The sequence below is a fragment of the Herpailurus yagouaroundi genome, unplaced genomic scaffold, assembly GCF_014898765.1.
Source record: "Herpailurus yagouaroundi ecotype Mexico unplaced genomic scaffold, PumYag 28, whole genome shotgun sequence".
Lineage (NCBI taxonomy): Eukaryota > Metazoa > Chordata > Mammalia > Carnivora > Felidae > Herpailurus > Herpailurus yagouaroundi.
This window is the reverse complement of record NW_024412376.1, coordinates 125,401,061-125,411,068: the sequence shown is the minus strand read 5'-3', so window position 1 is coordinate 125,411,068 and position 10,008 is coordinate 125,401,061. Positions and strand designations below refer to the sequence as shown.

Here is a 10,008-nt window from a genome sequence, read left to right as displayed (position 1 = left end):
TTGGAAGGGACAAAACACGGAAGAACTTTCACAATCTGGTTCCAAAGTTCCTTTTAGGCTCGTCCGACATCTTTCCATCCTCAACCCCTATCTCTTACCAGAGGCCTCCTACCCCACAGCCACCCTCAAATTCCATAGGCCTCACGGACACCATGTTCTTTCGGGCTTCAACTCAAGTCAAACTGGAATACGCACTAACTCCCGGCACGCTGGTCTGCTTACTTCGTGTCCCCAAGAGTCCACTGCCATGTCTGGGGAAGCTTCCTGTAGCACGTAGCCCATCTGCCTAATCCGTTCCTTGAATTTTCTCTGAGGCCTTTCCCAATTCTCCCAGGCATAAGTGAAACCCACTGAGAAAGTCCTGTTGGCACCTACCATTCCCGGAGATGGGAGAAAATGTTGTGACCCAGATGACAGTCACTGGCCTGGACTTCTCTTACTAGAGTTCCTCGTGGCAGTCTGCCATTAGCAGGTGGTGGTGCATCAGTAGGTGAGTTCCTAGGGGCTGGCAGAGGACTCAAGCCCGGCAGCCCTGCCACTCTGGGGGGGGAGGGGTTGGCGGGGTGGGCGGGGGTGGAATCTCACACCAACTACTGCCAGAGAGGAAATGAGGACTTTCTGTATGGCCCCACGTCATGCAAAATGGTTTAAAATGGGGTCTATTTTAAATGGGCCATCTGGTATACATTCACGTACTAAAAAGGAATAAATACCAAATCACCTCCTATCCTCTTCAGAACATCAAAGTCGTCCTGTCAGTCTTTTCTCCTACCCCTAGATAATGTAAATACCAAAGCCAAGTTCTTTTGTTCTCCTCCTCAGGAATGTTCAGACCAGGAGGCCTCATCATAAGTCTAGAACTACTCTGAAATACTATTTTCATAAGTCGATCACTCTTTTTTCTTGTACATTGTGACCATTTGCTTATTGACTCTTACTGGAAATTAAACCTGATGGTATCACTGTAATGTGCAAATATCGAATACTTAAGAACTCGGGTATTTGTGCTTAGCATGAGTTTTCTACAGCCTGTCTCTCTACCGCACAATAAACAGGAAATACCTCTTAAAGTGCCTGAAAAACTCACTCATGAAAAAAACAGGGATACCTCGGGCAATCAAGAGCTTGTTTTGTTGTCTGACCTTCGTAAAGAGATGTTTGCCACTGTTGGTATCTTTCCCCTTGGGGAGTCATCTCTTGAAATCAGGAAAAAAACTCAGCTCTTGAGGAGAGCCAGAGAGAAGTCAGATGGCAGTTCATTCTATTTTCTAAATACCCAATTGCAGTTTGTATAGCATCCTTCATCAAAACGCTTAGGTTACCATCTTCGCTTCTCTGGGGCAAACAGTACTCTGACGAGCCACCGTTCTTTCATTTCAAGCACTGTCTATAATCCCTATAACATAGAAGGACAAACAAGAAGCGAATCCTTTGGGGTGCCTGGGTGGCTCAGTCTTTTGGGCATCTATTGATTTCGGCTCAGGGCGTGATCTCACAGTACATGGGATAGAGTCCTGCATCAGGCTCTGTGCTGACAGTGCAGAGCCTGCTTGGGATTCTCTGTCTCTCTCTTTCCTCTCTCTCTTTTCTCCTCTCTCTCCCTCTCTCTCTCTCCCCTCCACCTGAACATAAATAAATAAAAATTTTCAAAAAAGAGAATTGTATCCTTTAGTTCCTGGTCAGACATAATAAGATTTATTCCTCAAATACTCATGTTCTGATTCGCAAGCTTTAGAGGCAGAAGATTCTGTTCTTTCCCCCACTCCCCCCAGCCTGAAAGGATCTTGCAGAACTTTGGGCCACGAGGAAATTGAAGAATGCTTCCATTATATCCCAGAATTGTTGATATATTCCAAAACAGCTCAAGTAAATGTGAAGCTTTTCCAACTGAACTGAGAGACACTTAAAAGGGGCATTTAGGGGGAACATGGTAGGAAGCGGTAAATAGCTTTAGGGAAGAGGCAGGGTTATCTTGGATTTATAGGTCTTGCAAATATTTATGCAAGGTGCTAAAAAGTAGCATCTCTCCTTTTTAAAATTATTGGCCAATGTGGGCTTATGCCTTTACTTTGTAAGTAAATATTGCTGCAACATTCTAAACAGATTTATTAGGCCTGTCACCAGCAGCCAAATATTTATGTAAGCTCCATGAGTTGAAAAGGTAGTTTAAGGAGACTATTTTAACCACAGCTTTATAAATGTTTAAGGTAACATCCTGTCTCTTTGAAACTGTCCCACCTAACCATATCATCATATTTATAATAGAAAGACAACATGTTCAAAGTGATGCATTATTTCCTGCTGTCCAAAGTTGGGCTTCTGTCTTTTCATCACAGCCAAACAGAAAAAAAAAAGAAATTATCTCGGAGAGATCCTTCTATGCAATACCTGGGAAGAAGCCACTGCAAATGTTACCGGCGGGAGCAGGGGGAGAGAAAATGTAACTGTCGTTGCAGATGTAAATATGAGCGAGTAATTTTTAATAACGTGATTAGGCCTGGCTTAGAAGACACCCATATATTTAATAGCTGCATTCATTTTTCAATCTACTTTGCTTTAGACGTCCTCAACAACTATTAATGAAGTTTGGTCCCCAAGTCTGGTCTAGTTACCAGAATATACCGTGTAGGGTGTGTGTGTGTGTGTGTGTGTGTGTGTGTGTGTGTGTGTGTGGCTTGCTGCGTGAATTCTAGGCTTTGCTAAGCTCGGATCAGTCTGAGTTGCTGGTGGTCTTCTTGGTCACACCATCAAGACTATGATATGTCAGTCAGGACTCTATCAGTTGCGAATGAGAGAGACCAAACTCACACTAGCTTCCCCAACACAGACCATGCATCGGCTTACACAGTGAAAAGGTCCAGGAAGTACATCTTCAGGCACAGTTAGATTCAGGTGCTCAGAGTTGTTGCTAAAAGCCTTTGCTTGCATTCCTTCGTACCGACTTCACTCTAGGGCAGGCTTTAGCTATTGTGGGGGCCAAGAGAAGAACCAGCAGCTCCAGACTTTTTTCTACCAGCTTAGCAAACTGCAGACAGAAATGTGGTCCAGACTGAGAAACGTGGCCCTTCACAAGAATCATAATGACTTCATGTGTCTTCCTTTAGAACCAGAGCTGGCCACTGACGGTTGGGGTCAGCTATGCTGTAAAGAGATTGACTGAAAGAGGGGAAGGTGTGATTACTGGAAGCAAATCCAAGTGACATAGCGAAAGAAAATGAATGACTACTGAAGGAGCAAAAATAACCACAAGAGGCTCATTTTCAGAATCTAAAGATGACACCAAAATAAATGTGCTGAGAAGCTATTTGCAAAACCAGTAGTCAGTGACATAGCCAAGACGTTACTTTGTGCAGAAATTCAGAGGATACGGGAGATCAGAAAAATAATTCATTTGTGTAGAAGTTTACTAAATTCCCATCACTCGAAAGTTCACCGGCTCTGACCACGTTTACTAGCATCCTAGTAGGGATTAGCTTAATTGTAAAGTTAAGGACTAAGACAGTTGCTCCCAGACATGGGCCTGTTTCACCTGATGTGCTTATGAAAATGCAGATTCCTGGAGCCCAGTCCTCTTTGTCATGTCGTCTGGGATAGACTATCTACATTTTCATACCATTCTCCAGGAAATTAAAAAAAAAAAAAACTTTTGATGTATATTCATTTTTAGAGAAAGAAGGAGACACAGAATCCAAAACAGGCTCCAGGCTCTGAGCTGTGAGCATAGGGCCCGATGACGAACTCAAACTCGTGAACCATGAGATCATGACCTAAGCCAAAGTCAGACGCTTAACTGACTGAGCCACCCAGGCGCCCCATATTCTCCAGGAAATTTTAATGAACTGGTTTACATGGTAAAATCCAAGCATTTTAGAGTATGGGGTATGTATTTCCATTTAATTCCATTTGGTATTTGCTTGGCACCTGGTTAGCTAACATCTTGTTGATGTTCTCTCCTCAAGAAACGATAGCCCCATGGTATGACTGAAATACAGAGAGAGTATTTTAGAAAATGGAATTAGTGTGGTACATTGGATTTACCTCCACAGTCGAATCCTTGCCTTGACTTCATATTGGTGGAGAATTCTTCCCTGCCTCTTTGAGTTACGTCATATATCTACTTTGGCCAATAAAATGTGAACGGGTGTAACGGGATACAATTCTCAATCTAGGCCTTAAAAGACCTTCAGTTTTTCCACTTGACCTCTGTACCTTTGCCAAAGCCCTGAGAGAAGCTTCCCCTAAGTAATCGCCACCTTTCATTCTGGGCCCCAAGTGAACACATTTGGCCCAGAACACATTTAGGAGCAGAGCTCCCCCAAAGAAGTCCAGCTGGACCCACAGCCTGAAGCAGAGCCTCCCAAGACAAGCCAAATCTCCATCAGCCAAGCTCACTGATAGATTTATGAGAGAAAGCAATGGTTGTTCCAAGTTGCGCAGTTTCGGGGTGGTTGACTGCACAGCACTATTGGAGTAACAGCCCCTAACCCATAGAGTTAGGGGCTCTAAATATCTCTGGAGGATTGGTTTGGTTTGTTTGGGGTTGACTCCCTGCCTGAATTGAAGAAAGCAGTTGCAATCACTAGGAAGGATCTTTCAGGGTGATAGATGGCTCTCGCTTTGTGGGACTCCAGAGGAGATGAAGAGGAAACCTGAGTTCACGGTCAGTACCATCATCATTGACCACAAATATGAGGGCACCTACTGTATGCCAAGTGCTGCGAGGGGAGGAGGTAGAAGGTAGGGCCAGTGCTCTGGGAGAGTGATGATCTCACTACAGGACGACACCTCAGTCGAAATTCCATCTGAATGTACTGACTTAGAGTGGCCAGATCTCTCTCACAGCCTGTTCATTGAGAAATGAGATCTTCACCAGAGAAAAAAATTCTCCCCGATTCTACCCACCATCCTAGTCTTCACACTCAATAAGATTCCTCAAAGAAGCTTCCAGGAAGCCAGGAGTTGGATGGATTGACTTGCGGTTAGAGAACCCGAGTAGTCCGTCCTCACAGACAGCTTCCAGGGTTTCAGGAGAGTAGACCTGAAATCTCACTTGACGTAGCAGCTGTAATCAAAATCCGCTTCCTCCCTCACGCCTCCGTTCTTACTCTCTGGTTGAGGCTGCTCCCCAGAACCAGCTACATATTATGCAAGGTTCCGTGCAAAAGGAAAACTTAGGGCCCCTTCAAAAATTGCTCAGAATTTCAAGACAGTGACCTTAGAATATAAAAGTGGGTATGGGCCCTTCTGAGCATGTGACCCACTGAGGCTACACAGGTCTCACACCCGGGAAGCTAGCTCTGCTGTCCCCTGAAGGGTAGCTCCCATAACCCACATCCAGACAGCACCAGCAGAGGGTTCTGTCCTGGGTGGACTCGGAAGTAGACCCCATAGACTTTCGTTCAGCAAACGCTCGTGGTGCCAATCATCTCCAAACTGCCCATGAGGCAAAACGGTTAAGTCGAGTGAAGTCCAACCCCACAAAGAAATCGGCTGCTCCCTCCTGCCCAGCCCACCCCCTGGGGCTGAAAGACGACAGTGGGCACAGCAGTGACCGGGAACCGTCCTGCAATCCCAGCACCCCTCCAGCTGGGCCTTTCCCACAGTCATCCTGAAAATATTTGTCTGTGAGCCCCCCAAAGTGCTTCAAATGCAGTTCAGACGTGCCGTGCACTGAGCCCTTGCAGCTGTATTGCTGGGTTGCATAAAAGGAACACAGCCATTTGTTCCACTGCGCGCAAGGTCCTGCCCGGGACGCAGGACAGCATAGAAATGCTGGTGCCCCACTCTGCCAAGGTAAGACAATTGTCCCGATGCCGCAGCAACTCCAGGGGCTCCTGGACTCTGTGGCTGCTCAGCACGTGCAGACATTTGGCAGGCAGACCTTCCTTTGAAGTTCAGGCAAAACTGGGAAAACTTTCATGCCTGTGAACATGTGGCTGTCAGTGGGAGGAAGGGTAGAGTGGGGGCCCCTCCTCTCCTCCCCCAAAGTTGAGGAGTGGGAACTTCTTTTTCCACAGCGAATAGCTTCTGCTATTCAGGCAGACCCCTACAGGCATGTGTACTCCTTTAGCGTCCTTGAAAACCTCAGCGCAACACATAAGGTCGAGGTCAAGGTGCCCATTCTGTGGGCCCCTGATTTCTCTTGAAAGAAACGGGAAAGGGGAGGACTTGGCTGGCGGTGGGTACAATCTAGTCAGTGGTTCTCAAAGCGAGGTCCCCAGACCAGCAGCATGGGTAGCCCAGAAACCCATTAGAAATGCAAATTTCAGGCCACATCCCAGATCTACTAAATCAGAAACTCCCAGGACAGGAACGAGGAATCTGGTCTAAGTCACCGGCGCCTTGCCTGAAACCATCATAACACTGATCCTAACGGTAAGCACGTTACCGACTTTCAAAATGCTAATTCAGCGGCTCTATTTGCCAGGTACTGTGCTAAGTGCCTTTACACGCATGATTACCTTACATAAGTGCACCCAGGTTCTGGTATTTTGTTCTAGCAGCCTGAGCTAAGACAATCGAGGATCCCTAAAATAATGCTCCTGGGTCTTTGTGGGACACAATCCGGATGTAGTATGTCCACAGTCGGCATCTGTGACGGCTTAACACGTATCATACGCACAACTGTGCTGGTCTCTTGGCATCTGTGGCCAAGCAAGCCGACCCAGAACCACAACACAGGGGTACAACTGAAGAGTTCAACCATCTCCTGCTTAATGAGGACAGAGGACTGCACGTGGTTAGAGCTCGGAGCTGAGGCCACTGGCTGGCCGATGAACGCACAAGTGTAGGTAGTGTGCTACACAAGGGTCAAGTCGTTCGCTAACACCGCAAAGGTCTCTGGCCCAACGAGCGGAGTTTGGTAGTAATTCTTGCTACAAGTTGAAAAAAGAAAAAAAAAAAAAAATATATATATATATATAGAGAGAGAGAGAGAGAGAGAGAGAGCGCTGCATTTTATTGAGAACTTGCTGTGTGCCAAGCCGTGTTCTGAACACCATGGGTTTTTTCCCCTAACTGAACAGAAAAGGAAACGGGGAGGTATATCGGTCAATGCATATCTTGTTTGTTCTAGGTCATACGACTAGTAACTGAATCAGGCAGTTTGGCTCCAGAGTCTGGGTCCTTAACCGCAACGGTACCACCTCTCAAATGCAGGCCGAAATGGAGTTTGGCTGCAGAGACAAATGTACCCTGAGTCCTCCCCACCCCGGCCACCAACAGAAACCTGATCTGAAAGGAGCCGCAGAAGATCGTCTGGTTTGGCCCTCAGCCACAACCCAGAAGAGGAGTTGTTATCAACAGATGAACTAAGCAAGGATCTTCGTTTAAAACAAAAAAAATGTCACCCAAGTTTATTTAACCGGGAAGTAGCGGCTGAATCACCCAGCACTGGTTACGTGGGTGCTCAGTTTGGTGGGGGGTCTGCTGGACCATAAATCAGAACAAGCCCAGGTGGCTTCGTGGGGCCTCCTCACTGAGCTCTGTTTGTCCCACCCCAGGCCGGAGCGAGCCTGGCTCTGCCATGCAGAACTCCCAGGGCCTGGCACGTTGCTGGTGCTAATGTGATGATGGCCTAGTCCAGGGGGGCAGCTGGGAGGCGTCTTCCAAAACACATCCGCCTCCTGCCCATGGCTTCAGGCAGCTGGACACAAGATGGCTGGCAACTGCCCATCGGACCACCCACCACCAGAAAGAAGGGTGTTAAGGAAATGGCTCTTACAGACATGGCCGGGTTATGGAAACTCCTGCAGTGAGGGGTCAGGTCAGAAATGGACCAAAAGGCCAGCCCTCAGCAGGACTGTGTGTGTAGGGCATCTAAGCCAGATCCTTCTCTTGTTCAACGTGAAGAGAAAAGGCTCATGAGGACCCTGCAGTGGGGTCCTTAAAGCAACCCGCTAGAGAAAATGGCCCGTGTTCCCTGGAATTTGGGGAGGCTAATAGTCCCAGCTGAGATGTGTAAACAGGAGTGTGGAGTGGAGTGGCAGCTTGTCTGAGAGAGGCTGGAGCTTGCTGAGTTTGGGATGGGGAGGGCAAGGAGGCATGCATGTTTCTCAAGCCAAATGTGGCCCCCTAAGGAAAGGAGCTGCTGATAGGTCAACTCTGAAGGGATCTTGCACAAGGAGGCCTCCTGGAGGTCCAACGGAGAGTGAACCAGAAGCCAGAGACTGGGGTGGGAGGTAATTGCGGCCAGTCAAGAGAGATGTTGCCTCAAAGGAGTCACAGATATGAGATCCTCAGTGCTGAGGGTCCCAAGGAACCCAGAGAAAGAGGAGGCTTTGGGGCACGCAGAACACAGAGGGCTTCAATGCTAAGCTGCAGTAACAACTTTGCTGTCGTTCCCTAACTCACCGGACCTCCCACCCGACACTCAGACCCCATCCTGACCCTGAGAGCAAAAACGACACCTAGAAGAGGAGGAGGAGAGGCAACGAGGAAGGGAGAAAAAAAAATGACCATGCCCCTTCCACTGCAGGCACTTGGCCCAAGGCACTTCAGAGCTGGAGGACGACAAGAAAAAGTTCTCACTGGGTTCAGAGTTTTAATGCTGGGTGGGACTGGACTTTAAGATCTGAAATTAACCCAAAAAAGCTATTGGATCTGCCTGAGATTTCACCCAAGGGGCAGCAAAGAACAATTCAAGCCTCAGAGTGTCTGTTAGAAAATGGTAAGAAAAGAAAAGGTTGATCCTAGTTAGAGTTTTTGATGTTCAATTCATTCAATTATACACATTCGTACACTGCACACACATACACACAACTCTCCTTGCATGTATGTTCATAAGTATAAGGCAGACTGGTGCTACCTGACTCCAAGATGGTACCTTATAATAGTTGTAGGAGCAAGTCAGGTCTACAAAGGATGAAGCAAATGCCAAGGACACTTCTTGGATCCTCAGAGAGAGAACACGACCCTGTGTCAAGGATTTGTCATTACAAAGTCAACACAATGATATTGTAATAACAAAGTCTGGTGACAGATGGAAGCTGCACTTGTGGGGAGCACAGGATGATGTACAGAGATGTTGAATCACTATTGTTATACACCTGAAACTAATGTATCGTTGTGTGTCAACTATACCTAAATTGATAAGAAAAACTTCTTGAAAATCAACACATGACAGATATACAGAAGACAGTGGGGAGAACACGGTATTCGGGAATAGATGCTCAGGCGGGAAAACTCAATATAGTCACCGAAGGGCCATGTGTCCATTTTATAAGTCATTTCTTGACTTTCAGTGGATATTTTGTGGGTGCTCACAATGTCACATGTGTTCTCTTTTCGAATAGTAAGTATTTCCATCACCCAAGTGGAATTTCTTACACCCTTAACCCATAAAATATAATCGGGTTGCCTTCTTTTAAATGTTTATTTATTTTTGAGGTGGGGAGAAGCAGAGGGGCACGGTGACAGAGGATCTGAAGACACCTCTGATCTGAAGACACCTCTGTGCTGACAGCGGAGAGCCTGTTGCGAGGCTCCAACTCATGAACCATGAGATCATGACCTTAGCCAAAGTCTGATGTCTTAACCCACTGAGCCACCTAAGCAGCACATCAGGGTGCCTTCTTTCTAAAGACCTACCCTTCACACAAAACGTTTTGTGTAGACATAGAACGCTAACTTTCTAGTAGAGTCTCTAGTTGACAAAGTGGAAAGATATCTGTAATGGAGGAAAATCCATATCATTGTCTATGGAGGAGAAACAGAAGAGTAGATCTCTGGCGGGGTGGGGGTGGGATGGGCTGTCCTTCATCCTATTTAGGGATCGCCTTGGAGAAATCTTAGCCAACTCTTAATATACTTCATACATTTTAAGTCACACATTTTTAAATAGAACACACAGTCTTAGAAGAAAGGAAAAGCTATCCACTGGACAATATCTCAAACTTAGGAATTATACATAACTTTATGTATTACTTAACGTACAAACTAAGAGACCCCAACTAAAAAAAGCCTTAAATAAGATGGAAATTTATTTCTCTCTAATGCAATAGTCCAACG

The 10,008-nt window shown here is 46.4% G+C and overlaps 1 non-coding gene across 1 annotated transcript; it reads left to right on the top strand.

Annotated features, from left to right (window-relative positions):
* The first annotated feature begins 6,729 nt into the window (after positions 1–6,729).
* Positions 6,730–6,883, top strand: LOC121040434 (small nucleolar RNA SNORA62/SNORA6 family). The gene has a single exon (XR_005795289.1). It is a non-coding gene; the product is annotated as a small nucleolar RNA SNORA62/SNORA6 family (small nucleolar RNA).
* The last annotated feature ends 3,125 nt before the right edge of the window (positions 6,884–10,008 follow it).